The 13,059-nt window shown below is 39.7% G+C and overlaps 2 protein-coding genes across 4 annotated transcripts in view; one reads left to right on the forward strand and one right to left on the reverse strand.

Moving 5' to 3' along the window:
- The window catches only part of LOC126481333 (peptidyl-prolyl cis-trans isomerase B-like), a 424,329-nt gene that overhangs the window by 84,769 nt on the left and 326,501 nt on the right, over positions 1-13,059 (forward strand). The gene's annotated exons all lie outside the window — the stretch shown is intronic.
- LOC126481331 (protein 60A) overlaps positions 1-13,059 on the reverse strand; it is a 538,305-nt gene that overhangs the window by 12,855 nt on the left and 512,391 nt on the right. The window lies entirely within an intron of this gene.

Raw genomic sequence — 13,059 nt, forward strand, 5'->3', positions numbered from 1 at the left:
GGGGTAAACTTTTCTATAGGACATTATACAGAGAGAAAAATTCTTGATAAGCTGTACAGCTGAATGTTGCTGGTGTTCCACTAAGAGTGTCACAAAATAGGTTACACTTTCAAATGAATTCTGTGTTAAAAACTGTAGCACTTTGTAGTTGACGAGTTAGGTAGTATTCATTAAAGATGTAATTCATTCAGTTTGAGAATTTTTAATTAATTTGATGTATTTTAATTGTTTAAAGTACATGCTAATACACACAAAAAAAACTTAAATTCTGGGTGATGCTACAAAAGGCAACTAATAGGTCTTAGGCACAATAATGATGATGATGATGATGATGAGTCCCATACTTCTTTACAGAGCATAGGGGAGCGACACGGGAGACCCACGCCGCCTTACTAGGCAAGGTCCTAGTGGAGGTGGTTTGCCATTGCCTTCCTCTGACCGTAATGGGGATGAATGATGATGATGATGACGACACAACAACACCCAGTCATCTCGAGACAGGAAATAGGCACAATAAACAATAAACATTAAATCAAAGCTGCATCTTACATGTTCTTATATTCTGGCATATTTACTTAGGTTTTTAGGTATATACAGATCATTTTATAATGACACTAAGCATGCCAAATTTATCAATACATAATAAGTGTAAGCATCGTTCATCCATGAATGCCACTGTAACTATGCAACCTACTCCCACACACCCACGGGAGTTACATGGTTTAGTAGTCCTTCATCTCTCATCCATCAAAAAGGTTTTAGCTGGAACTGGAGGGAATGGATTAGAAGACTTGGATGTCAAAAGAGTGCAGCACACCGATGGACTTCTTATGGGATGTAGGCGAAGCATTTCAGAATAGAGTGCTATAGCAACAAGACTGGTTAGAAGAATGTTTCTTCTTGAGTTTTCAAGAATGTTGTAGAATATTCCAGAATGTTTGAAAATGTTACAGTTTTTAAAATGTTATGGAAGGTTTGAGAATGTTCCTGAGCATTCTAGAATTTTCTAATGTGCTCCAGGACATTCCAAAGTGTCCCATTAACCTGTTGTGGTGGTCATACATTTCAGCTCGAAAGGGTATATAACTGCTGGGTAGCTGAAACAGTCCATTACAATACTACTTCAGAGTACAAAAAACACAAAAATTTTGTCACTGGCAAAACAGATCAAATATGTTAGTCTTGTGGCGTCCAGAAATTCAGTAGGGAAACAACAAGAATGTGCTGCATGAGTGGAAAAATTCACTTAGCACCACTGGAAATGCCTCCATCAGAATTATTTCATTATGTGACTTGGGAAACTCTGGAATTGAAACATCTCAACAAAATATGAAAGCATACAATGCATGCTTTCAAATGACATCATGAGCAGTGAAGAACACCAACTCAGTTCTGCGATTTTGATTAAAGGGCAAATCTTCTATCAAATGGATCACTGTTACCACTGAAAACTAATCTTGACTTATGTGTAGTTGTGAGTGCATTATGTTGAAGCTAAGTGAATTCGAATGTGGACCAATTGTCGGTGCTCATATCGTGGATGCTTCCATAACTCAGGACCTCTGTCCTTTGCGAGCAAGTGCTCTACCAACTGAGCTACCCACGCATGACTCATGACCTGTACTCCCACCTTCACTTCTCCCAGTACCTTATTGCCTATCTTCCACACTTCACAGAAGTTCCCTTACAAAACTTGCAGGGCTAGCACTCTTGGAAGAAATATAGCCATAGCCTGGGGGATGTTTCCAGAATGAAATTTTCACTTTGCAGTGGAATGTGCCCTGATGTGAAACTTCCTGCCAGATTAAAACCATGTGCCGCACCGAGACAAAGTCAGGACTCTTGGACTTTGCAGCAAGATTCCCTTGAAAATCATACAGGTGGGTTAAGTGCAAGAGGGGCACTTGTCCCTTTGAATCTCTTTGGATTTGAGTACAGGCTTTTTATTCATTATATAGTTCCCTTAAATTTCTAGAAATTAATACCAGCAACACTACTGAACTGCAGATTAACACTGCCTGGTGCCATGGGACATACTGTGGCTTTAACAACAGCTACCTGTCTTGACCCCCCACCCCTCCTCCCCCCTCTCCATTCACAAGAAATTATGTCAATTCTTTGGTGCTGTGGCAGTTTTGACACTACTCCGTAGTCAAGATAGATGCAAACTTTTAACGAACAGTCCTGAAATAGTGCTGCCAATTTTTTCTCTGTCTCTTCCTCACACAGACCTCTTCAAACTGAAAGGCAACCGATCCAAAACTCTGAAGTATGGATCTCATTACAACACAAGCTTGGCACCAGCATACATGAATTCATCCATCCCCAACTTCCTAACAAACACCCCCTCCTCTTGCAGCACAATTTAATCTCAATAGTACTTTACGATTTGTCGGTGGACAAAGAAGACCCGTAATGGCTTGCAAATTCCATGTACAGGAGAGCTACTGTAGTAGACACCCATGAAGAAACTGCCATCTGTATTTAATATAGTAGTCAAAATGCTCCAGTCAAAAAAAAAAAAGAATCTCACTTTTATGTACTAGAAGAGGAAAAAAGAGTGACATTTCAAAGTGAAAAAGTTGCCCTTTCCAGGAATTGGAATCTTGTCAGCTCAATGTAGTAGAACACAGTGCCATGTGCAGTCATAGATCTATGAATTCAGCAGCCAAGGTGGTACAACTGCACAATAATGTGACAAACTGGAGAGCCAAGGATCGTGTCATTTTAGTTCTGGACTTTTTGTTTCGGATTTTTAATTTTCGTTACATATTGTATTATGGAGCTAAAAATAATTTTTTTGTAAATATTTTTAGCTTCATTTCATAACTCATTGGATTTAATCATATGAACATGAAATTTTGGATCACTGAACTCTTAACACAAATAAATGTAATTCGTATGCACAAAAGAATATGCTTATCGTTAGATAACAAAGTAAAAATACTAACTGGATAACTATCAATCGTTTGAGGTACAATAAATTTTGTGCACTTCTTGTCAAATTCAATTCCTGTGGCACGAAAGATTTTCACTATCAATCATCTGAGGCCCAATAAATTTCGTGTACTTCATGTTAAATTTAGTTCCTGGGCACAACATATTTGCAAACTCGCCGAATCAATTGTATAAACGGCAATTTCAAAATGTCGCCGCCTCTTGGAAAAGTTTCTGTGGTCGCCCATGGATACAGGACTGTATGTATCCATTGTAAGACAACTGGAAGCTGTTTTGAATATCAACGGGTTTCCTACAATGCATTAGTCATGATAATGCATCGTGTTTTTTGTTTTTTGTCCAACCCCTATACTTCAGCAGTGTTTAGTTGATATACGCAAAAGTAGAGGCAGAACGAATGGTATTTACAGAGGGCAGCACTTAAATCCGGACAAATTTCAACTTTAATTTCACGTCATATCATATTTCTGCTGGAAGTCATGACTAATGTTCTTGATAGCCATAGGCATCTAGCAAACAGTTAGAAACTCAAAATGGCCAAGATGTTATGGACAAGTGTGGAATACAACCGAAGAGCTGCGATTATCAAAAGTCTGCGCTGGGCGTTCGCCCACTGAAATAGTTCGATTCTTCGGGTACCCGCGATAAACTGTTGATGATATTGCGGCCAAGTATAATGCTTTGGAGAAGTCTGGGGTTCATGTCCTTGGTGTTGTGTCCAGTGTGGGTGATATCAGTCCGCCACATTTCTTTGAAAAGGGACAAACTGTCACAAAAGAAGTTTATCTGCAAGTTCTGTGAAACTGTGGATTATAACTGTGGCCTCTGAGAGACAATATGTCTTTCAGCAGAACGGTGCATTGGCTCATACGAACCATGTAGTCCAAAACTGGCTCTCGATAACGTTGACATGTTCTGATCAAAGCAGTGCTGGGCATAAAATAGCCTGGATTTGAACTCCCTCGTCTACCATGTTTGGAGCATAGTCGAAGATGAGGGACCCTAGTGTTGCATCTCTACGCACTGCTATCGAAACTGCATTTGCGAATAGGGACAGCGCTGTTTTAAAGAGAGTGAGATGGACATGATTGGAGGCAGTCATTGTGGTTTAAGGTAGGGCTATGTCAATTAATGTTACTCTTGAAAGATACTACTACTTATGTGTAAAAGGATTTTCATTTTCATTTGTATTTTGTTTTAATAAATTTGCGTAAAAAAAGAAAAAAAACAGTTTCATTTATCTGTATTTAAGTGCCACACCCTGTATGTGACAGAACAAAAATAAACTGTTCAAAAGAGCATATTCATTTGAGAAATGGTAAGAAATGATGACAAAGATGATGGTATTGGAAGACTGGCAATTTACCATCAGCTTACTTAGAAACTCAACACATGCATGAGTACACACAAAATGCTATGACCTACATAAGAAAATATGGCTGCCCAGATCTTAATAGGAGCTGTTAGACCAGCTTAAGCAAAAATGTCTGTTAGATTTCAATTTGAAAGCACTTGATCACAGCAGTCAACATTAGGTACTTTGTGTATGATAAATTTATTAAAAGGGCGTAACTATGTTTCACTCTGACAGCGTATTAATTCTGTAAATATTAGAAGTTCCTGTTTACTCTAAGTATTCTCCTATTTCGACAATCTCCTGACAAATGATCAGGGTAGTGAGTATTATATTCAAAAAATTATATTCAAAAGATTCACGATAATCATCTCATTTTTGGGTCTATGGGACGAAAACTGAATCTAATCTAGTATAATCCTATTTACTCTTAACATTCACGTAAACTTTGTTAATGCCGAAGGTTAATATATAATTTACGGACAAGCTCCCATCGAAGGTCATGATATAACAGCTAGTCTTTTGACAGAAACAAAATAGATTCATGAATTTCATCAAAAATATATTTTTTGAGTCTTTAAGTACTGTATACATACAATTGAATGCCAGAAATGAGGATTGCCACATTCACACAATTTGATTTGGTTACATGAAAATAAATGTCCAAATTAATTGATCAAGTAATTACAGATAAATTTCCTAATCCAGAAGAGGATGCAGAATTATACAACATAATAGCAAAGAACATTGTTCCTGGTCCATGTGGATGATTAAATATGAATTTCTCATGTATGGATAAAGACCACTGTAGACAAGAGAGAAAATTATAAGGACCACATTTACAAAACACATAAACAGAAGAAGATAAATGCAGAAAACGATATCCAGAAAATGGTGGTTTCACTGTCAAAACAAGAATGCGAGATAATCAATGGATGGTGCCATGTAATCTGCTTGTCTCAAAAATGTTTCATGCACACATGAACGTACTCCAACTCCCTGAAATCAATGAACTATGTGTGTAAATATGTTAACAAAGGTAATGGCATAGCTGTATTAACAATAAGCAGAGGAAAGAAAGCACAAGATCCAAAAGGTGAAATACTTCAGTATCAAATGGGCAAACATATAAATTATAATGACGTGTCTTGCCGAACACTGGATTTCCCAATACATGATTGGGAACCAGCAGTTGTTCAAATCGCAGTTCATTTCAAACAGTGTTCGTCAAACTGCGGCCCTGGGCCCCATACGGACCTAATCAAGCATTCGTGCGGCCCGCGGTTCTCAGCCGTATTTCAAAATCATTTGCTGCCAGTAACTAACAGCCGAATCCAAAAACGTCAACTAACGTTAAGAGCTTCCAAACAATGTAGTTTTCTTGCTCAATAAGAAACAACAGTAGTTACAGAGGTAGCACTATTTTAATATATGCTTAATTTTAATTGACACTGGTGAATTCGGCTGCTTATCTCAGCGACAGTGTGTGAGTAGCACCGCCATTGGGGATTACAGTATGTGAGCAAAGGGAGAATATTTCCTTGTTTGTCTTCCAGTACTGACACTTCACAGGCGTGCTAGTCTTGTACCGGTCAGCTGGTATGGGGTAAATTTTGGCACAGAAGTAATGTGGGTTAGGTAGTTACTTTCATGTTCCATGGATCATTTTGCATGATAAATTGTCATGATGTGGAACTAGTCATTTTACATTCATATTGCAAATTAATTTTTACATCTGTTTGGGCTCTAAACATCACCATTCCCGCCCCACCCCCCCGAAATGAAAACAAGATCAAGATGTACAGATAGAGTTAGCAATTCCTACCCACCACCTTTTACACATTACAAACATAGAATTTCTTCTACGGAATAGAAGTAGTTGTCAAGGAGAAACTTTTTCAGTTTATTTTCAAATGTTACCTAGCTGCCTGTTAGACATTTTATATCACTGGGTAAGTGGTCAAAAATTATTGTTTCAGCCTTGTGCACCCCTTTCTGTGCTAAAGACAACCTTAATGTTGAGTAATGAATGTCATTTTTTTCTTCTAGTATTGTAATTATGTACCTCATTGTTCCTTTTGAAATGCAGTGGATAATTTACAACAAACTTCATGAGTGAATAAATATCCCGTGAAGCAGTATTCAGAATGCCCGACTTCTTAAACAGATGTTTACAAGACGATCGCAGCGGAGCACCACATATTATTCTTACAGCACGTTTTTGGGCAATGAAGACCTTTCTTAAAGATGAGTTCCCCCAGAACTTTATTCCATATGACATTACTGAATGGAAATAAGCAAAATATGTCAACTTAGTGATTTCTCTCCCCAAAATTTGCTAAGATTATAAGTGCAAATGTGGTTGAACTAAGTTGTTTTAGGAGTTCCAAAATGTATTTTTCCATTGCAGAAAACCAGTCAATGATACTTTTGAGAACTTTGTTCACCATCTCTTCCATTTCTGTATGTATGGTATGGTATGTATGTTATGTTAACCGGGGACCAAGAAACGACGGAGCGGCTCCATCCCCGCCGCAGCTGCAGTGGTCCACAACCCCACTACGACTACCGCAGTCCACTTCCCCCTCCGCCGCCCCACACCGAACCCAGGGTTATTGTGTGGTTCGGCCCCCGGTGGACCCCCCAGGGAACGTCTCACACCAGACGAGTGTAACCCCTATGTTAGCGTGAGTAATGGTGGTGTACGCGTACGTGGAGAACTTGTTTGCGCAGCAATCACCGACATAGTGTAACTGAGGTGGAATCTACATCTCTACATCTACATCCATGCTGCGCAAGCCAACTGACAGTGTGTGGCGGAGGGTACCTTGAGTACCTCTATCGGTTCTCCCTTCTATTCCAGTCTCGTATTGTTCGTGGAAAGAAGGATTGTCGGTATGCTTCTGTGTGGGCTCTAATCTCCATGATTTATCCTCATGGTCTCTTCGCGAGATATACGTAGGAGGGAGCAATATACTGCTTCGGTGAAGCTATGTTCTCGAAACTTTAACAAAAGCCTGTACCGAGCTACTGAGCGTCTCTCCTGCAGAGTTTTCCACTGGAGTTTATCCATCATCTCCGTAATGCTTTCGCGATTACTAAATGATCCTGTATCGAAGCGCGCTGCTCTCAGTTGGATCTTCTCTATCTCTTCTATCAATCCTATCTGGTACGGATCCCACACTGCTGAGCAGTATTCAAGCAATGGGCGAACTAGTGTACTGAAACCTACTTCCTTTGTTTTAGGATTGCATTTCCTTAGGATTCTTCCAATGAATCTCAGTCTGGCATCTGCTTTACCAACGATTAACTTTATATGATCATTCCATTTTAAATCACTCCTAATGCGTACTCCCAGATAATTTATGGAATTAACTGCTTCCAGTTACTGACCTGCTATTTTGTAGCTAAATGATAAGCGATCTATCTTTCTATGTATTCGCAGCACATTACACTTTTCTACATTAAGATTCAATTGCCATTCCCTGCACCATGCGTCAATTCGCTGCAGATCCTCCTGCATTTCAGTACAATTTTCCATTGTTACAACCTCTCGATATACCACAGCATCATCCGCAAAAAGCCCCAGTGAACTTCCGATGTCATCCGCAAGGTCATTTATGTATATTGTGAATAGCAACGGTCCTACGACACTCCCCTGCGGCACATCTGAAATCACTCTTACTTCGGAAGACTTCTCTCCATTGAGAATGACATGCTGCGTTCTGTTACCTAGGAACTCTTCAATCCAATCACATAATTGGTCTGATGGTCCATATGCTCATACTTTGTTCATTAAACGACTGTGGGGAACTGTATCGAACGCCTTGCGGAAGTCAAGAAACACGGCATCTACCTGGGAACCCGTGTCTATGGCCCTCTGAGTCTCGTGGACGAATAGCGCGAGCTGGGTTTCAAACGACCGTCTTTTTCGAAACCCATGCTGATTCCTACAGAGTAGATTTCTAGTCTCCAGAAAAGTCATTATACTCGAACATAATACGTGTTCCAAAATTCTACAACTGATCGACGTTAGAGATATAGGTCTTTAGTTCTGCACATCTGTTCGACGTCCCTTCTTGAAAACGGGGACGACCTGTGCCCTTTTCCAATCCTTTGGAACACTACGCTCTTCTGGATACCTATGATACACTGCTGCAAGAAGGGGGGCAAGTTCCTTCGCATACTCTGTGTAAAATCGAACTGGTATCCCATCATGTAGAGCGGCCTTTCCTCTTTTGAACGATTTTAATTGTTTCTCTATCCCTCTGTCATCTATTTCGATATATACCATTTTGTCATCTGTGCGACAATCTAGAGAAGGAACTACAGTGCAGTCTTCCTGTGTGAAACAGCTTTGGAAAAAGTCATTTAGTATTTCAGCCTTTAGTCTGTCATCCTCTGTTTCAGTACCATTTTGGTCACAGAGTGTCTGGACATTTTGTTTCGATCCACCTACCGCTTTGACATAAGACCAAAATTTCTTAGGATTTTCTGCCAAGTCAGTACATAGAACTTTACTTTCGAATTCACTGAACGCCTCTCGCATAGCCCTCCTCACACTACATTTCGCTTCGCGTAATTTTTGTTGGTCTGCAAGGCTTTGGCTATGTTTATGTTTGCTGTGAAGTTCCCTTTGCTTCCGCAGCAGTTTTCTAACTCGGTTGTTGTACCACAGTGGCTCTTTTCCATTTCTTATGATCTTGCTTGGCACATACTCATCTAACGCATATTGTACGATGGAACCAGGCCGCATTCGCCGAGGCAGGTGGAAAACCGTCTAAAAACCATCCACAGACTGGCCGGTTCAGCGGACCGCAACACAAATCCGCCGGGCAGATTCGTGCCGGGGACCAGGCGCTCCTTCCCGCCCAGAAAGCCGTGCGTTAGACCGCACAGCCAACCGGGCGGGCTCTGTATGTATACTGGGAGTGCTTACAATACTGGTGTCATTTGCAAAAAGAACTAATTCTGCTTGTTGTACATTAGACAGTAGTTCATTTACATATATGAGAAACAGTAATGGACCTAAGACTGAGCCTTGGGGAACCCCATACGTGATTCCTCCCCAGTTAGAGTTATGTCCCTGGATTCTATTGGTTAAATTACTACTAACTACAACTTTCTGCATTCTTTTGGTTAGATATGACATGATCCATTGGTTGGCTATACCACCAATCCTATAATATTTCAATTTATCTAGGAGTATACTAAGATTCACACAATCAAATGCCTTGGATAGGTCACAGAAAATACCTACTGGTGCTATTTTGTTATTTAATGTTTGTAATATCTGGTGTGTAAACATGTAAATTGCATTTACAGTAAAGCAACCCTTCTGAAACCCAAATTGTGATTTGCTGAGGATATTATTGTTGCCAAGATGAGATACTATTCTAGAATAAATCACCTATCAAAAATTTTGGAAAAAGATGCCAGCAGTGACATAGGTCGGTAGTTACTGACGTCTCTCTTATCACCTTTCTTAAAGAGGCGTTTAACTATGGCATATTTTAGTCACTCTGGAAAAATGCCTTGAGTTAGTGAAGCTTTACACATTTTGGACAATACCAGACTTATTTATATGGGAACAAATCTTTAACACTCTGTTGGAAACACCATCAAAATTAGAATAGCTTTTATTCTTGAGAGAATGTATGACCCTCTTTAATTGCAGAAGTAGATCTCTTAATTTCAGAAGTAGAAAGTTCATATGATGTAATTTTATGAGAGTAACTTCCTCAACATATTGCTGTGGCCTTTCTCTTGAACTGTTGGTTCCTATGCTTTCTATTATGTTTAAGAAAAGATTATTAAATGCATTTGCTACCTGTGACTTGTCATTCATAATCCTTCCATTCAATTCAAGAGTAATGTTATTCTCTTCTGTGGTTGGTTGTCCGTCTCTTGCTTCACTATATTCCACATTGCCTTAATTCTGTTGTCAGACGTACTAATTTCTGACATTATGTGCATGTTTCTTGATTTTTAATAACCTTTCTTAGTTTTTGTAGTGTGCAACGACTGCAAGGTCTCTACTTGTTCTTGCCAAAAGATACATTCCCTTTTCTTTTCACAAGATACTTTAATACTCTTAGTGATCCATGGTTGTCTACATCCCTGCTTATCGTCCCTGCTGATTAGGTTATGTGGAAAGCTATTTTCAAATACTGGTATGAATTTATCATCGAACAGATTAAATATTATATTGGCATTTTGGTCTTTATAAATTTCATCTCAGGTTGTTGCTTGCAAACTACTCTTAAAAACATTTTCCCTGAAGTCATTCGTGAATGGATGTTGTGGAGACGGTTATCTTCAAATGAGCTACGTATCTGTAGTAAGGAATATGAATTAAATTGATGCTGTTGTAATACAGTGCAACGAGTAGAAGAAAAATTATATTCTAAACATTTGATAAACATTTGTGATGGTGTCTCATGCTGCACAATGCATTTAAATGTAAACACAGTTACTGTTTTCATTTAATATCTGCTCACAAAAACAACACAATAACACTTCGTCAGGCAATCACAGTGTCACAACTTTGAGGTCGCTGAGGGTGGCAGCAGTCAAAAACAGTCAACATGAAGTGTTCCAAACAGTGTCGACTTGTAACGATCAATAGGTGGAGGACGAAGGCCAACTTAACGTGCCTTTAGTGTACCTAGTCTTTTGGGACTCGCAACATACTAATTTATGTAGGTTACCAACTGATAATAGGATCGGTACATATGAGGCCAGCGGTGCTGTCCCGCAAAGAAGTTTAACGATCAATGATTTAGAAAATGGTCAATGAATATACAATGCTGTACAAAAATTAAGAACGAAAATAACTTTCGCATGATGTGTAACTGCCAAGTAACACAGCTTGACGAAACTTGGACCAGACATAGAAAGAAATGCTACAGTATAGCGCAGTAGGTAACTGAAAGAAATAAACAACGAGACGAAAAGAAATGACACTTTGTTGAAATACAATAATTACACTAAAGTCACTGCGATTCATGATGGTCCCCTGGACATTGCATATAGCAGAATACGGTTCCTAATAGGGTGTCTAATCACCACGAATTGCAATGAATGCTTTTTGCAACGGTCTCTCGTGCTGGCCAAAAGGGTGGTAAGGAATTCCTGTAAGCGGGCGTTGCATTCCTCCATGTCTGCGGTTGACAACTGCTGGATGGTAATATGCTGAACGCATTTACATGACATACGAGGTATGACAAAAGAGCAACGGGAATTTTCGTTTTTCTTAAAGAATGTTTACTTATTCACCAACATCAGCTTGTCCTCTTCAAAGTAGTCCCATTCGCGTATAATACACTTGTGCCAGCACTTCTTCAACTCTTGGAAGCACTTCTGGAACTGACTTTTCGTTATGGCGTTCAGCTCCTTCAGCGATTCCGTTGTTATCTCATGAATGATGTCAAAACGACGTCCTTTTATGATTCTCTTTAGTCTCGGGAATAGAAAGAAGTGACAGGGGGACATGCGCGGTGAATACGGTGGCTGCAGCAACATAACAGTTTCGTTTTCTGACAAAAAATCACTAGCAAGCATTGAGATGTGAGCGGGAGCTTTATCATGAGCAGTTTTGCCACAATTCTGGTCGTTTTCTTCGGATTGCTTCATGCATTGGAATTTAACTTCTACGAAGTATTCCTTATTGATCGGACGACCGTCAGGCATGAACTCATGATCCACAATCATTGTAATCGAAGAAAAAAGTGAGGAGAACCTTCGAATGTGATCGAACTTGTCATATTTTTTCGGTCTTGGCTCTTCAGGCAGTTTCCATTGGGACGATTGTGCCTTGGTTTCCACGTCATACCCGTGTACCTATGTTTCGCCACCTGTTATATCACTGCTTAGAAGTTCTGGATCGTGTCGACTTCATCCAGCAATTTCTGGGCCACGTCTACACGATGTCGTTTTTGGTCGAAATTCAACAGTTTCGGAACAAGCTTTGCTGCTACACGTTTAATATCAAAAACATCCAAAAAATGCTTGGCATAAGCCAAAGGTTACGCCGACACCATCAGCAAACTCTCTAATGATGACACGGCAATTTTCCAGAACTATTTTCTTTACTTCTTCCACATTGACGTCAGTACTTTACGTGGTAGGGCGTCTAGGGCGATCGACGTCTTCTGTGTCTTCTCCCTCTTTGAAACGTTTACACCGTTCGTAAACACTGGTCTTACTCGTATTTGATTCGTCAAAAGCCGCAGTCATCATTTCGAACGTGGTGTTGCAGTTCATTCCATGTTTCAAGCAAAATCTAATGCAAATTCTTTGCTCCATCTTTTTCGAAATTAAAATTCGCCGAGCACTCGAAAACACGTATCACCTTTTCGACTGTCAACAATAAACTAAATATTCAGAACAATTGGAAATACATATATACATCTACATCTACGTGATTATTTGATTATTCTACTATTCACTATTAACTGCCTAGCAGAGGGTTCAATGAACCACCTTCAAGCTGTCTCTCTACCAGTCCACTCTCGAACGGCACACGGGAAAAACGAGCACTTAAATTTTTGTGTGCGTGCCCTAATTTCTCTTATTTTATCGTGATGATAATTTCTCCCTATGTAGATAGATGCCAACAGAATGTTTTCGCAATCGGAGGAGAAAATTGGTGATTGAAATTTCATGAGAAGATCCCGTCGCAACGAGGTTCGAGTCCTCCCTCGGCCATGCGTGCGTGTGTGTGTGTGCGTGTGTGTGTGTGTGTG

This window comes from Schistocerca serialis, chromosome 5 (genome assembly GCF_023864345.2).
Source record: "Schistocerca serialis cubense isolate TAMUIC-IGC-003099 chromosome 5, iqSchSeri2.2, whole genome shotgun sequence".
Taxonomy (NCBI): Eukaryota; Metazoa; Arthropoda; class Insecta; order Orthoptera; family Acrididae; genus Schistocerca; species Schistocerca serialis.